The sequence below is a fragment of the Neofelis nebulosa genome, chromosome 15, assembly GCF_028018385.1.
Source record: "Neofelis nebulosa isolate mNeoNeb1 chromosome 15, mNeoNeb1.pri, whole genome shotgun sequence".
NCBI lineage: Eukaryota > Metazoa > Chordata > Mammalia > Carnivora > Felidae > Neofelis > Neofelis nebulosa.
In genome coordinates, this window is record NC_080796.1 from 54,119,012 (window position 1) to 54,137,046 (window position 18,035).

Below are 18,035 nucleotides of genomic sequence, written 5' to 3' on the forward strand. Positions count from 1 at the left end.
AGCACAGAGCCCAACACGGGGCTCGAATTCATGAACCGTGAGACCGTGACCCGAGCAGAAGTCCTACTCTGAACCAACTGAGTCACCCAGGTGCCCGTACAATATACCATTTTTTAGAAATAATAATTAATACATTCTAAGAGCAATTCTAACTAAAGCTAGAAATGCTTTTCCCCATTTTTGATCCAACACTCGGCAAAAGTAGTCTCGAGGTTGATACCTACATGCACAATACCTTACTTCATCACATTGTACTTGGGCCATAAATTATTATCAGAAGAACTTCCTAACCTTGAAATTCGATCTTTCCTATTTGGGTAATTTTGTAGTTTTTAGAAAATTCATCCATACCTAAACTTAAAATAAAATTTAAAAGCCCGATGAAAGTATAATGAAGAGCATAATAATGTAAATAATATATGAATGAATAAGAAGATACTTGAAAACGTAAGCAATACCACTCTAAATGTCATCATTAGAGATGTCCTTTGGCATGTCCAAGAATAATTAATCATATATTTGTAGCATTCGTGCCAGGCCCTTCCTACACAAATGTCTGAGATGCTAACTTCATGAAACTTTGTAGATAGAGCCATTTCCACGTTTTCAGGGGCTTAGGTGTCCGTGACAGACTCCAGCGTGGAGCTCCTGCTTCCACATTCTTGGCTTTCATGCCTTGCCCCTATACCTTAGGCATCCTCTTGTCTCTGCTCTGAACCGAGCCAGACACAGAACTCATCTTCTCTTCACTGACTTCCACCCACAAAACAGCTACAATTTTCCTGAAAGTTTAGGGAGACAGAGAAGCTTTACGGCCAGAAACACAAACAACTGAAAATTGAGCAGTAGCTATCCCTGTTCAAAAAGGTGCTTGGGAAAACCACTGCCCCTTCTGCTTGGTTCCCTCCCTTCTCTGTGGTGCTTACTTGTTCCAAACTCCCAGCCATTTCTCTTTCAGAGCAGTTTTACTTCTTTTTTTCTCCTTTCGGACCTTGCACTTCCACCCCCGAGGAAATTGTCAAGATATCTTCCTTACAAAAGACAATTCTTACCCAAAGGCGATTTCAGATCCGCTTTTAAGATCATTGTTTTACCGCATTATTTCTCTCAGTTGATTTCAACAGTGCCTTGTTTTAAGCAGAATTGATATTATTATATTCCCATTTCATACACAGGAAACTAAGGTTAAGAAAGATGAGGTTACTTGCAAGGGTCACACAGCTAAGTAGAGTCAAAACCAGAATTCAGGTCACCTGTACTCCGGAGCCCCCACTTCGTTACAAGCCAAGTTTCTGGCTCTCTGTCAACTAACCTTTCTCTCCTCTCCCTCCAAGAAAGATTGGAAGTTCTCAAGAAATATAGTCCTTATGTTATGTGTTAATAAGTGTAGCAAACATACATCAGTTCAGTGGATTCCAAAGCATTGCCCCTGAATCAGCAGCATCAGCATCTCCTGGGAACTTATTAGAAATGCACATTCATAGGCCCATTCCAGACCTGAATGAGAAACTCGGGGACTGGAGTCCAACAGACTTGGTTTTTATACTCCTTCCAGGTGATGTATACTAAAATTTGAGAACCACTGGACCAGATGCATATCAAACCAGTTCCCTCTTCTTCCTAGGCAGAGAACTAGATAGACCACATTTCCCAGACACTTTGGACATGGCCAATGGAATATGAACAAAATCAATGGACATTATTTCCTGGTTATATTAATAAAAACTTCCCATTAATTACAATCCATGTTTCCCCTTCCTTTGTCCTGTTGCAGGGTAATGTTGATCCTGAAAGATTTGCATGGAATATGGTGGAGCCACAGGATAAGAGGAAGGTACTTGAAAGAAAGCCACCAGTTGGTCAAGAATACCCAAATTGTGTAAAGCCACCTGAGGCTTGACATTTATCTGTTACAGCTGCTAGCATTAACCTAACTCATATGAAAGTGTTAATTTTTTTAGTGTTTATTTATTTATCTTGAGAGAGAAAGAAAGTGAGCAGGGGTGGGGCAGAAAGAGAGGGAGACAGAATCCCAAATGCGGGGCTCGAACCCACAAACTGTGAGATCATGACCTGAGACAAAACCAAGAGTTGGAGACTCAACTGACTGAACCACCCCGGCGCCCCTGAAAGTGTTATTGAAGGTGGGCATGATTTCCAGGACTCTAAGAGAGAAATTAAGATGTGTAGAAGGTAAAGCTAACCACTCTAGCCCCATCTGCCCAAAGAAAAAGGTCAGAGAAAATTTTCTTAAGTTCTGAAATAGAGGCAAAGCTATCATATGGGTTATGACTTGCTATCAGCAGGGAGGTGGGCCAACTGTGAGAAGGCAAGTAGAAGGAAGAGATATTTAGGTGCATAAAAAAGAAAAAATAGAGATCATAATAACAATAGCCATATGCCATTTCTCACATAAATTCCATAGGTGCCTATCCACCTAGGATTGAAATGGATTTGTGGTAATAAAATTCTTTGAAGTCAGAAAAATTTAGTATTTGGAGCTGTTATGGACAGTAAAAAAAAATATCAGATTAAGTCCTCTCACTTTTCAGGGATTTCATTAACTGCCCAGGATTCTTAGTGACAGAACCAAGCCAAAAAGCAAACTCTCCAACTTCAAGCCAGGGATTCTTTTCTATCATCTAACATTTTTAACTTATTTTTAAACTTCGGGCACTTTCCTATAAATATCATTTCCCTCTCTTATATTTCACTCCCAGAACTTACTACAGAGGTTAAGTACACTGAACTTGGCTCTACTGTCAATATTTTTAAAATTCTGACAGCTTTATTGACTAGATTTCTACAATAATAGGGGATGCATTTGTCCATGAGAAGCTACAGGTAGAGAAAATAATCCCCAAACTCTCTTTTTTCACCAAAGAGTGTGCAAAACCTAGACAGGACTGAGAAATGGAAAGGCTCCTGGGCCTAATGGAATGCTTACTGAGATCTATCGATTCTGATGCAGCACATTGATTGGCCATCTAACTCCGCACTCCGTAATGTCTAGCCAAAAGAAAAAGTATGGCAACAGATAAAAGATGTCAGCAATGTCACCAGCTGTGATCACAAGTTTCCAAAAGGGATTGTGACAGTTAGTGAAGCATCTCTGTAATGTTAGTTCCCAGGAATATACTGTCAAGTATTCATCTCAGTAGGATCCAGAATGGCATCTCAGACATATCTACTTTAGAGTCATAAGCACTTTTAATATTTAGGTCTGCCTGGTTTTTTTACACATTCACTTACTTGTTAGTAGATATTGCCATCTGAAGAAAAGTTAAAGAAATAAGAGACTTTTAGGAAGTCCTTTACTACGATAAGATTTTATTTCATCAATCGCCCAGGTTTCCAACTCTTAGGGTCTGAATGGATAAAATTAAACAGGTCATGCAGCAACATGGCATTGAGACCTAGATGGATTGCCTGGGTTCAAATCCTCACATTAGTGCATAATAACTGTGTCTTTGGGAAAGTTATATAACTTAATTTGTGCATCTGCTTCTCCAACTATAGGAAGGGGATAGTTAATAGTACCTAATTTCTAGGATTAAATGAGTTTGCATTTTTAAAGTGGTAAAAACAGTGATTGGCACCTAATAAGGATTTTGAGAAGGGGTGTTGAGAAGAAAGAAAGAAAGAAAGAAAGAAAGAAAGAAAGAAAGAAAGAAAGAAAGAAAGAAAGAAAGAAAGAAAGAAAGAAAAAGACAAACACGGAAGCCTGAGTGGCTCAGTTGGTTAAGTGTTGGACTCTTGATTTCGGCTCAGGTCAAGATCTCATGGTTTGTGAGATTGAGCCCCATGTTGGGCTCTGTGCCAATTCTCTCTCTCTCTCTCTCTCTCTCTCTCTCTCTCTCTCTCTCTCTCTCTCTGCTCACCCCTGCTCATGCTCTCTCTCTCTCTCAAAATAAATAAATAAAGTTAAAAAAAAAAAAAAAAAAAGCAAGCAAACCAAGATAAGTAACACCTAAACAGCTAGGCTAACCTGGAGGTACATCAGACTTCATTACTATTTCAACGCTTCTGGGCAGACAGTATCACAGAGTAAAGTGAGTCATTCTGCCACCAGGTAAAAAAATAAGACTTGGCCTTTTGGTTTGTCAAAACCAAAAAAGGTGCTGGAATATTATTAAAAAATCCTTTACTTCCTACTAACCCCTTCAAGTAAACTTGTAAAAACCAAAAACGAATTCATTTTTCCTGTCTAAAAACAAAAAAATACAAGGGCAATCAATTTCCTTTATTAGGAGATATTTAACCTCAGGTTAGCTAACCTATGACACTCAGCAGGCTCCCCAACCACCAATTACCATGTATTCAGGGAGTTCAAAACAATTAACCTGAGCAAACATGAATTAAAAGGTATGTCCCTGAAAGGTGAAAAACCACACAGTGTTCTCCAAAATGATTACTCCCTATATGAATTGTAATCTTCATTGATTCTCTCATTCCCTTCTCCTTTAGTCAGGGTGGCCAATCAAAAGTTGACCATATACTATTTTTATATAATGCTAAATGTTCCTGACGGATGTGAGAAATAAACAGAGCTAAATATGGCTATATTAAAATAGCAGTCAAAATGATGTACCACAGGAAGGCAATAAATTAAAAAATATGATGAGGAATGAAAAAGAGATGAACTAAAACAAAACCACTTACCCAACCAGAAAGGGAAAAAAAATCGCTATAATAAGCAACAGCTGTATAATTTGTAGGGCCCGTGACAAAAAGAACAGGCAGAGGTCCTTGTTCAAAGCTTATTAAAAATTTCAAGATGGTAACAGCAGAGCATTACACCAAGCATGAGGCCCTCTCAGTGTGGGACCCATATAACCACACAGGTCTCATGCCTACGAAACCTGCTGTGATTATGAAGGTGTGAGCTTGTAAGTAAAATGAGAATAAGGACAAGCACATAAATTCAGATGAAAGTCCAGGAATATTTAAGGGAATGGGAAAGGAAATAATGGAAGACCTGATTAAAGGTATTAGATTAAGGAAACAGCAGGGAATAGAGAGAGAAAAATAGGAAATTAAGATGAAAGAAACAGATAAGAAGGACAAAAGGAAGAAGACAAACCTGAGTCAACCCAATCTGCCAAAGGCACACTAGAAATATGGACCAAAAGAAGCAAGTTCATATTTGAGTCTCCATATTAAGCAACAAATAAGTTGGTACTGTGTGCCCTCACTCCAAGAAAAGGATAATTCCAATTACCCAGGAAGCCTGATTAGAAGCCAGGGGAGGAGGGATTGTAAAAAGGTCAATGACTAAGTGTTATGGAAAAGTTCTTTCAAAGTCCTTTGAGCAAGAAAACATCAAAGGTTGGGGCTCCTGGGTGGCTAAGTCGGTTAAGCGTCTGACTTCGGCTCAGGTCATGATCTCACGTTCCTGAATTTGAGCCCCGAGTCGGGCTCTGTGCGGACAGCTTGGAGCCTGGAGCCTGCTTTGGATTCTGTGTCTCCCTCTCTCTCTGCTCCTGCCCTCATCACACTCTGTCTCTGTCTCTCAAAAAGTGAATAAACGTTAAAAAAAAAAAAAAAAAGAAGAAGAAAAAAACATCAAAGGTGGATCAATCTATTTTTTGGAATGAAGAGGACATCTGACTATTGAAACTAAATTCCCTCACTGTCACAGCTAGCTTTGCAAATAATGAAAAGATAGGGCACTTGAACGCAAACAGACAAAACTATTCATTATGAAATATTGCTTTATATTACATAAAAATCAGGAGTTAGATAGCTGCTATATAATTGATAGCTAAAATGGATTGCCAGCCACTACACACAACCAGGAAAAACAAAGAATAAATTCCCAACGCAGGGTTACTTCATATTTCTGTTGTGAACAATAATCAAAATAATCAATTTCTGGTTGGAGTACATGCTTTGATGTTTAAAATAATTCCAGTGTAAACATTTATATCAAATTAGTTGAACCACTCAAGTCTATTACTTTGAAAAAAATTATCCTTTCTAACCAATACAGCTGCAATTGCTCAAAAAATTTTTAGAATTGTCTTCTTCATGGATTATTTTTAACCCCCAAGAGTTTTAATTTGTTCTTTTTTAAATCAAAATCCAGAGAGAAGGTTGTCGGTTCTGAAGGTAAGACAAAAAAAGAGTTCACAAAATGTTTAGAAATGATGACTTGATTACAGAGTAAGTAGATAAATTATCTAGCTCCATATTCTCATAATAGGTAAATCTAGGGGATGAGAGAAATTTAGAACTATAAACAACCTTAAAGACTATATAATCTAGCCTCCAACTTCCTATTAAATGGGTGAAGAAACTGAAGCCTCTATAGATTTGCCTGAAGTTCCACATTTGGCTCATGGAGAAGCATGGCTTGAACTTAACTCACATTTTTCCTTATGAGTGGTCTTTCTACATCACTGAGAACCATTGTCAAAACTGTTTGACCTTCCAGAAAGTCTTTGAGAACCACGGGTATCATCTACAAACATGCTGAATTGTTACCATTTCTGAAAGACAAGTCAGTCAGTCCTGGTTGTCATGGCAATAACTCTTCATACTCACAGCCTGAGTAGATTGCATATGTAAAATGCAGCCGACCCAGACAGGAATAAGCCTTATTAAAACAACATTCTAAAATTGGCACGGCTTACCTGGTTTGCCCATTCTGAGTTCCAGAATCTTGACTGCAATTGTCATGTAAGTTCAATTCAGTCCAGATATCTATATTTAACAGTATCGGGAGATATTCTTTGTCTTGAGTCTCTAGGGGGGAAAGAAAAGCAAAAAGTGGTTGAGATTAACTGAACCCAACATTATGAAATCAAAATTTAAAAGGTTATTGTACATGCATTAGCATAATTGCAAAAAAAAACCTGTAAATAAACAATGAGATTCTAATATTAAACTCCCTCACTAAGAATTTATGAAGCCCCCAACCTCTTACCTCTCTTGCTTCTTTCTCTTATTGTCCATTTTGTTTCCTGACCCCATGCTGTTCTTTCCCCATGCAAGTTATGTGGCCAATTTCTTGTATGAGAGTGCTTATACAGGCTCTATGTCGACAAAAACTCAGGATTCAGACTCAGTATAACAGAGTTGTCTCCCACTTGTTTTCTAAGGAGATATTTTGCCCTCTACAATGGAATCTTAAAAAAAAAAGTTTATAAGCAGCTGCTAGAAATGTGCTTTCTATTCTAACTTGAAAATTTCATTCTCTAAGCTTCAACCCAACTTCTCTTGGTGAGAAGAGAAATTTCCAAGTTGACTTCAACCTAAAAATTGATCCCCTACAGGAGAGAAGCAGGAGTCCTATGAGATTCCTTAAGTGCCATAACCTAAGACTTTACCATTCAAACACTTCATGATACACACAAGTACAAGTAGTAGTTCAAACTTTTCAAACGTGTATGAAAGTCTTCTGTGTCACAGCATGGTTTTTACATAAATTTTCTTTGTAGGTATATCAAGGTCTAACAGTTGGGCCCATGACACATTTGTGTTCTCCATCACCACAGTAGGGTCTCATAAGAGAACCATCACTATCTAAAACCCAAGACATCCAGTGTCCACAAGACCGACAGCGTATCTTACATCTCCTAACTAACCCCTTCCTCTCCCTTTCTCACCCACCCACTGTGCCTTCTGAAACTCTGGATCTATAACAAACTCACTCACACTCTTCTCTGAATGCCTCTTTGCCCATATGCTAATTTGAAATTGTTCCCTATAGTTGTCTCAGGGACAGGAAAGAAGCCTAAACACCTATGTGTCCTTTTTGATCCATATTGCTACTTCTAAACCATGTATTTCTCCAAAAGCTTTTAAAGACCACAGTTCCTCTGAAGCTATGCCATCATGCTATGCCACCTACCTTCTTGTTTCTCTCCTCTATGGTCCTACTTATATGGACCTCTCATTTATTGAAGACATTTTTATTTGACTACCTACATTCCTTCCATCCCTACACCATTCATCATTCCTTGGAATTTCAGCAGCCATGTGGATGACTCATCAAAAACTCTGATTTATTTACCAGGTCTTTGATCTCACTTTCATCTGCCCATCTTCCACCTTAGCCATCCACTCCTACTGTTACAACAGAGACCTTGCATTTGTCTGTAAATGCATCACCACCAAAATCTCCACTCAAAACAGTCAACTCAGATCATTCTCTTCTAGGTCAATCCCTCTAAAACATCCACTTCATCAATTCTTCTGCATCACTGTGATCTCCATCTATGACCTCATTACTTTATCACATCTTTTCTGTCTTCACTTTCCCTCTCATTCAAGTTAGACCCCATGGTCTATGACTATATCACACTCCTGGAAACTCTCTCAAATTCCTTGTCATATCTTTATTGTATTTAACTGAAACAATTCTTTTTTTGCTCTCTTCCTTTTGTCTGCCTGCCACACAGTGGCTAGCTAGTGCTAGCAAATATCATATACTGGCTTATTGGTTTCACCTTAACTTCATGATAACAAACCTAAAATGATCAGTCATCTGTTCCCAACAACTTTACAACCCTTCCCAAATAACTTCATGTCCCCTCTTGCTAAAATTACCTAATTTTCTCAGCAAACCTCTTCTCAAACCCTCTCAGATAAGGATCTTTCTTAAAAGTCATTGAAAAAGATAGAAACTACCAGATTGGAATTCCATCATAGTGCCACCATCAACTCTACACATGCTTCCTGTTTTCAGTTTCCAAAGTGTCTTTATGCCTATTAAAAAACAATTGTTTCCACACGTGCTTTTGCTCCAACACTCTCACCTTCTCAAGGATTTTGTAGCTTTAGGAATCTCCTCATGCACTGCTATCCATCCACTATTTCTGCTGGATCATTTCCATCAGAATGCAAATATTTTTTCTATCTCCCATCTTAAAAAAACAAAAACTCCCTTGACCACATACTCCCCAGTCCACCAAACACTTTCATTTTCTCCTTCTTTCCACAGCAAAACTCCTTGAATGAGTCATCTATATCTGCTTCCTTATTTTCAATTCTCTCTGCAAACTTTCCAATCTATTAAGTCACCAAAAACTTTTGTTGCCAAGTCCTTGCTCATTTTTTATGTTCTTATTACAATTATTTTTTCAGCAGCGTCCTTTGATGGTCACATTTAGTCCCACACTTTTAAATCCCATCTACAGTAACAACTTCCAAATGTACACCTAGATCTAAATCTGGACCTCACCATGCCTACTTGAAAACTCCTCTTGAACATGTATTAGGCCTCTCACAACACAAAAACATAGCTCTTCCTCCAACTCTTTCCTATTTCAGGAGACAGAACCACAATCCACTGAGTCATTAAAGCCAGAATCAATGAATTTTTCCTTTCCTCATTCCTTCTAATCTGTCTACAAGTCCTGTTGGTTCCAGCTCCAAAATACATCTCAAGTCAGTTCACTGTTCTACATTTGTATTATCACCATATTGCAAGACACCACCATCTCTCCCTGGGACTAGTTCCAGAGTCTCTGAGTTGCTTTTCTGTTGCGTCTCGCTTCTGACAACAGCAACTACCCATGCTCCCTAAAACAGCCAGATATCTTAAAACATAAGTTAGATTATGTTACCTCTCACTTAAAACCCTCCAATGGCATCCAGTTTCTCTCCAAATAAAGCCAAATTCCTAACCATGCGCTCGTGCCCTTCTTCAACCTCCCTCTACCCAGTTTTCACCTTTATTCACCATAGCCCAAGTACATGGTCTTACTATTGCTTGAACACACCAAACCTTTTACTTTTAAGCCTTTGCAGTTGCTGGTCTTTCTACTTGAAATTCTTCCAGTCCTTCCTCTCTGCCCCCACCATTGCACTTGACTGGCTTGTTCTTATCCTTAAAGTTTGGCATGGATGTCACCACCTCAGAGAAGGCTTCCCTGATCTCCATCTAGAATGGCCTCTTACTGCTACTGTCTATATCATCACTCTGTTTTTCTTAAATCCTTATTACAGTCCATAATTACCTTGTTTTTATGTTTACTTATTTTTTCATTGTCTTGTCTTTCTCATTACAGTTTAAGGCCACTGACGTCAGAGAATCTGTCTTAATTACTGATGAATCTTCTACATCTAATGCTTGGGCACATCGTAGGAACTCACTAAAGATCTGCTGAATAAATGAAGGAATTGATACCTGATAGGTTTCATTTAGAATACACACTTTGAGAATATCTGAGGGATTATTGAGGCTATGTCCTAGAATTGCCCTATTAGTTTTTTCAATTGTACATTATCCTTGATTTTAAAGTTTTGGGTTTAAAAACAGTTATTGTGTTGTTAATGACATCTTTATGTAGCTTGCTATTTTCTTGGAATGTTAGGATGTTTTTACTATCTAGATTTAGATAAGTATTCAATAGCCTAGGTTGTAGTACACAAACATAATAAGATTAATAACTAACATTTGCTGAGAGCTTACTAAGTGCCAAGTATTGCTCTAATCTCATTATGTATATTAAACCGAAGACACAATTATTATACCTATTTTACGGATGAGGAAGTCCTATATACCTTCTGATTTGAAGCAGCCTCAAGTAAGGGGATATTTTCTAATTCTCTTCACTAGAACTCAATAGAAATAATTATCAGGAATGACTAAAAAACAGTACCAGTATCTTTCTTCAAATCACACAAGTTGAAAGGCTTTCTAGAATCTTGATTTAAAAAGACTTCTGTGCTTGATGTAATGAAACACAAAATGTATTTACAGCAACAAAACCAAATGATTAAATCAAATATTTAAATGTATATTTATGTGCATTTTATGAATTTCTGTAATGAAAAAAAGGCATTCTTTGATCAGTGGCTTTCCTTCCATTTCCACTGGGTCCAGTATTGTGCCTGCCCATTGCACAGATTACTAAGATGGACAATAGCAGCTGATGTGGGATTGATTACTTTATGACACCACGCATTAAATACTCACTCTAATAAATGGTTCTCCCGGTTCCCTCTGAATCTGTGATTGGAAGGAGCATAGCTGCTGGCAGAGCTCGGGTTAGACTATCTCTTCATCATCTCTCCTTATGTGGATAATGAAAAAGCAGAACTCCACTACCAACAAATAGTGAAAGATGTGGGCATTATGGGGAAAGACTCAAATTGAAGACTACTTATAAATAGATTTTCTGTTCTGTTTTATATAGCATATACCTATATGTTTTCATAATATTAATGAGAATTTATATTTTGAAAGAAAAATGATTTTTATATTTTGAATCTTTATTAACAAATCCAAATAGTCGTAATTATTGCAACTCTAATAAATAACTTTGAGGGACTAACAAATTAAATTTATATAACAATATAAAATTAATAGGTATTTGTGAAGTGAAGGAAAGAATGCATTTGAACCCCTCCTTTTTTTTTTGACAGAAACTACACAGTGTGAAAGCATCTGAATTCAGCAAAGGAGTCCTGGATCTTGGCAAAGGGATGATATATCAATAACTCCACACAACACCCTAGAGCATGCTCTTTAACGTCCCCAACTCCTAGTCTCATGTTCCTGAAGCATCACTGTATTGGTACTTCATGTGCACCATTACACATCTTCTTAGCCACCCCCACTCACACATACACACACACACACACACACACACACACACACACATCCTCATTTCAGCCACTATTACAGCAATCATTTCTCTTCAGGCTTCCAGAAACCAACTTCCTCAAATGTAACCTAAGAATGACCCACTAGCCTGTACTTCTTACCCCTTGCTCTTGCCCCAGGACTTTTCTGCACCTGATCATGGCTCAGGCATGTACTACCTTGGGGAGAACACAGTTAGTCCCTATGGGACTACGGTTGACCATAGAGATGATGGATTAAGACTTCCATTTCTCAGTCCTGCATGGACAGTTTTGAAAGGTATTTCATTCCTCAGAAAATCCCAGCAAGATCATCACCAGTCAACCTACACCAATAGCCGACTTGATAACTTACCTTTATTTTAGCTTTCCTTTCTTATTTCACATCTCTCTGGCTCCTGCAATTAAATAAACTACTTACAGGCAAGACTTGTCTTAGCCTCTGCTTTCAAGGGAAACCAGGCTAAGACATTCTTTTTCTTTCAAAGAATTTTTATGTTGAAGGAAAAAGTTAACTTTATTCAACTTATAAGTAATTTTTAACATTATTTTTATAATTAATTTTAAATATATTATGAAACAAAATGCACGTTTTACATTTACTTGTATTTTAAAACACAAATCTTTAAGTTTCATACTTTGAATGGGTAACATAAGAATGCCATCTCAGAAACCAGTTAGTATAGTAAATGCAGAGTAAGTCCCACAGGGGTAACAACTTACGCTGGCACTTTCAGTGTCTGTGGGCCAACTTTCACCTACCTGTCTGAGTCTCATTGTCTAACGGCTTTTCTCTGAAGCTAATGAGAGCCCATTCTGCCTGAGCAAAGAGTGAGACAGGAGTCTCTGGAATTAACCTCTGGAGCAGTCTTCCTCCACTGACTGGTGGGAGTGGAGAATTAATACACAGCTCCCTCGAGAAAGAGGGAGAGGTAAAGAGGGAGAAAGAGAGAGACAATGTAGGTAGGTAGATGTGATAGAGATAAAGATAGAGATGTATAGAGATAGAAAGAGAGAGTTAGGGATATTATTATGCCTGAATTGTGTCCCCCCCACCCCCACCAACCCAACGCAAAATTATATGTTAAATCCTTAAACACCAATGTGATAATATTTGGAAATGGGACCTTTAGAAGGTAATTAGGTTTAGATAATGTCATGAGGATGGGGCCCTTATGATGGAATTAGTGACCCTATGTGAGACATCAGAGAGCTTGCTTACTATCTCTCTCTCTCTCTCTCTCTCTCTGTCAGCACACTCTGTCCTCACACAGTGAGAAGGTGGCTATCTGAAAGGCAGGAAGCAGGTCCTTCCTGGGGAACTGAATCATCCTGCACCTTCATCTTGGACTTCTCAGCCTTCAGAACTGCGAGAAACAAATTCCCCTTGCTTAAGCCACCCAGTCTATGATATTTTGCTATGAGAGCCCAAGCTGACCAATGCAGATAGAGATATTCCACATCCCTGGGGTCAGAGATCTCTGGGATGTATATTCTACACCATTTCCCAGATTTTCCTCTGGGATTAAGTGCCAGCAGACATTAGTAGTAAATGACTTGATAATACCTAATACTGGCTGCCTTCTCTTCCCTGTCTCACTTCCACATTTCCAAACTGGTGTTTCATACATTTCTCAAATAAATTACTTTGCATTAGGAAACGGTCTCAGAATCTGTTTCTGTGGGCACCCAAATGGAAACCGTTTTGTTGTAAAAATCTCATATAGAGCACTGTCCTGGGAAATACACAATGAGAATACTCATACAAAGCTAGTTCAGCACTTTTACTCATTAGTGTTAAGCCAGCTTAAACAAGATCTAAAAATGAGATATCAGAGCTTAATGCACAAGAGGATCTGTGAGAAGAAATTCAGTATGCATATCTATTCTTAAAATAGTTGCACCTCAGTGCTTACATGACTTATGGCTAAATTGGGGTGACTTTTCTTGGGTTGGGTTTTTTTTAGATTTTTTTTTATGACTTAGTGCTAAGTGTCATTCACACTCCTAACAAACTGCTTATTTCAAAATATTTTTACCAGAGTACTGTGAACTGTATATGCTACGCTGCAGAACAAAGAATAACTAAATTGATTTCAACCACTTTTCCAATCTTTTCATGATAGTCTCTTCAGAGTCAAACCACTGTCTGAGGTATATAGTTTTAACATCCCAACACCGTAGTGTCTGGCTTAAGACCTCAACCCTCACCTTTCTCCACAGACATATCATATTTATGAAAGATCAAATCAAATCAAGGAATTTGCCTGAGGCGATGAGATGAAGATGGAAATCTGGACTAGGTTTATGTCTACCCAAAGTGAAAGGAACTATCAAGTGACCTCTTTGGAATTGGTCACTTTAAATTTGGTTTTGATGAGCTCCTCCTCATTGCCAATATGTACACAAGATTATTCTTTGAAAGTCTCTCAGCCTTAGCTATATCCACAGATTTCCTGAGATGCTACTCTAAGAATAAAGAACCCATATGAGGCAGCCAGAACAAAAGAAAGCTGTTAAAAGTGTGGATCTTCCAAATGATCTTATCCAGATGCAGTGTTTTAAGATAGTGTTGGATGACGAGATGGGTATATAAGAAGAAAAAGTTACCATTAATCATTGGAGAAAAAGAACTACCATATGTCTGTTCTGGGTAAATCTCTAAAAAAAATATTTATAAGTATTTATGGGACACTTTCTATGTGCCTCTTATGGCACTCATTCCCAAGAAGTCAATATTTAAAATTTATATTTATTTAATAATTCTTAAAAGCCAACAGTGTATTATAAAAGCAGAAAATGTAAATCCCAGATTTCACTATAGTATTATAAATGTGGCAAACAAGCTCTTTACTTGGGTGTGAAAGAATCCCAGGAAGCAGCCTCTCAATGAGCCTGAAGATTCAAGTATATGTGATATACTTCTTTCCTACCATGACATAATGGAAAAATCCACTCCCCCATCCCTAGTCCTTCCAAAACTGATAGCAATCTAAAGGAGATTTTTTTATTCTTTATTACCATAATAAATAGGCTGTATATAATGGAGCTGAAAGAGAACATTTGATGTAAGAAAATAGTATCAGATAATATATAACCCCATTGCCCCACCAAGATATTCTTACCTTGAAGTATGAAATTGAATTCATCTATCCTAGCAACTAACATTTTTCCCCCACAGACTTTGCTACACAAGTATTTAGGCAGTATTAGGTTCACTAAAAAATTGTTTACCTTCCTTCTTTCCTTCAGCCCAGCTCCAGCATTACCTCACTGAACTTTCTGAAAACACAAAGTCTAAGCCATGACTTTTAACAGACTACTCAATTGGTACTATGAGATCACCTTAGCACCACTGAGTCATATCACTGACTACCAGACATGTCACCAGCCACCAGAGATAAACAAATGAAGGAAAATTCTCTGTCAAGATCCAGAAAGACAGACAATTATGATGTATTTTCCCACAGTGTAAGGGTTTTGCTATCATGGAGACAGGTGAAAGATGCCACCGGAGGGACATAGCTCAGCAGAAGAAGGGAGAGATGACAGTAAAAGATTTCCTGGAGAAGGTGAGATATGAGCAGTCTTTAAAAAGGATCTGAAGTTAGCTATCTATAGAAGGGTGAAGGAGTTACCCCTTCAATGGGCTGCATTCCTTCTCACCTTTAAAGGCTCCTCAAGAACCTTAGAAAAAAGATGACAGTAGAAAGCATCTGAAGTCATGAAAGCAAGGACTCCTATGCAATCCCATTCACCAAAGAGCTCATGGAAACATCATAAAGGGCAGAGGTGTAAGAAAAGTCTTGGACAAGCTGAGATCAATATTCTCTGTTCAAATAAATCTCCCTATTTGGTTCCATCTGGGTTTACCACCTAAAGAAAAAACAAGGGTACTGAGAGGTTTATGAAGTATCTTGAAAATGTAAAGTTTCTGCTATCAACATGATTTACTAATTCCACAGAGGCCAGCAAGAGAGGCTTTTATAAACATATTCAGAGTTGTGCCTTGCTAAAGAACAAAGAAGTAGAGAGTTTTGCATACACAGTAGTCCCCTTTATTGGTGGGAGATACTTCCTGAGACTCCCATCAGTAGATGCCTGAAACCACGGGTAATCCTGAACCCTATACATCCTATGTTTTTTCCTATGCCTACATACCTACGATAAAGTTTAATTATAAATTAGGCACAGTAAGAGATAAAAACACAATAAATAATAATAAAATAGAACAATTAAAACAACGTACTGTAATAGAAGTTATGTGAACGTGGTCTCTCTCAAAGTATCTTACTATATGGTACTTCTTGTGATGATGTGAGATGATAAAATATCTAAACATGATGAGATGAAGTGAGGAAATGACGTAGGCATTGTGATGCAGCATTAGGCTACTATTGACCTTCTGAAGCTCCATCAGAAAGAGGATGAACTGCTTCTGGACTGTGGCTGACCCTGGTCACTGAAACTGCAGAAAGCAAAACTGTGGATGGGAGGGGACGTATTTGATCAACTCACAGTGAAAGGAGGGACTTGATTCACATATATACACATTTGAGAGAACATTGAACACATAATGTTTTCAAAGGTAAACAACACTCTATACACGTCTTGTGTTTTATGCACTTTTGCAAGTTAGTTATAAAACCAGTCCCCTTTTGTCATTGTCAAGCCCCAAGAATACATAAAGATGACAGACATTTGTCTCTTGAGTCAAAATAAGGCATGTAAGAACTAACCAAATCATAGAAATTGTAGCATGCTTTTACCTCTTCATGAGCAATTATTATATTTTGGTCAATACATGTGATATCTTGCTGAAAACTATATCTTTAATTTCTTTACAATTAGAGAGTGGAAAATATTCTGATATAAAAAATGGTCATAAATTTATCCCTACGGTAGGAATTCATTAATGTGTGGGCTTCAGCCCTTATCAAATTTACATTTACTCATGACATATATATCATTTAAATTAAAAAAAAAAATCAGGGATGCCTGGGTGGCTCAGTCGGCTGAGCATCCAACTCATGATTGCTCAGGTCGTAATCTGAAGGTGGTGGGATCGAGCCCCCTGTCAGGCTCACCCTGAGCATGGAGCCTGCTTAAGATTCTCTCTCTCTCTCTCTCTCTCTCTCTCTCTTTCTCTCTCTCTCTCTCTCTCTCTCTCTCTCTCTCCATCTTCCCCTCTCCCCTGCTCTCATGTTCTCTCCCTCTCTCAAATGAATTTTTAAAAAATTTTAATTAAAAAAATAAATACAATAAAAATTATTTGCTCCATTGTAGGAAAACATTTATCTTCAATAGCTTTAACAGTATTTATGAGGATGAAGAAGTCTCCATTCTCTGAAAGAGAGAGAAACTATAGAAGAGAACTATCACCTAGGCTGAATGGCTTGGTGGAAAGCAGCCATAGATGGGCAAAGTTAGATTTTTAAGATGCTGCCAAAATAAAATTAGAACTCGATAGCCTTGACCTGAAGCATTTGTAAACTATCAATGGCAATAAAGATTAGATGGTTAATGGCAAAAGATGAACAGCTATTTATGTTAACCCAAATATAGTGAATACATCAGCATCTAGGAAATAGTATGTTATCAGCCTCATAGAACCATCAAGATGGTTCCAAGTCCACAATCTGATTTAATAAGCATAAAAACCAGAAACTTCCCAAGATTCCTAGGTGGCTCACTTGGTTAAGCGTCTCACTTCAGGTCAGGTCATGATTTCATAGTCTGTGAGTTCAAGCCCCACAGTGGACTCTGTGCTGTCAGCACAGAAGCCACTTCAGATCCTCTGTCTCTCTCCCTCTCTGCCCTCCCCCCACACTCGAGCTCTCTCTGTCTCTCTCAAAACTAAATAAATCATTTAAAAAAGTCAGAAATTTCCTTAAATTTTCTACAGTTTTATCATCAGCTCTCATTAATTTACTTTAGAAACTTGCTACCTGTTTTCAAGCAAATTTGTGTTTAGTTTCATGCTTCATAATTTGTTTTGTTTTTTTGGAATGTTAGAAAGGGCAGTGGTGTAAGTGAAGTCTTGGACCAGCTTCACACACAGGTAAAAGATCCATTCAAAATGCAAAATAGGCCAATGCATTTTAATATAAAAGAGCACAAGAAGTTTCAGATGCCACATAGCAGCTAACCTTTAAGAAACCTCCATTTGTTGAATGTTTGTGTACTATTAAAGGAGGAAATCCACAATTATCTGAAAATGCTATTACATTACTCCTCACTTTTCCATCTACATATCTGTGTGAAGCTAGCCTATCTTCATATACTTCAACCAAAACATCATAAACAGACTGAATGCAGAAACAGATAGGAGAATCCAACTATCTTCAATTAAACCAGTCACTAAGAAGAGTTGTAAAAATGTGAAGCAATGCCACTTTTTTCACTACAGTGTTTGTTTAGGAAGAGTTATTTCCCATAAC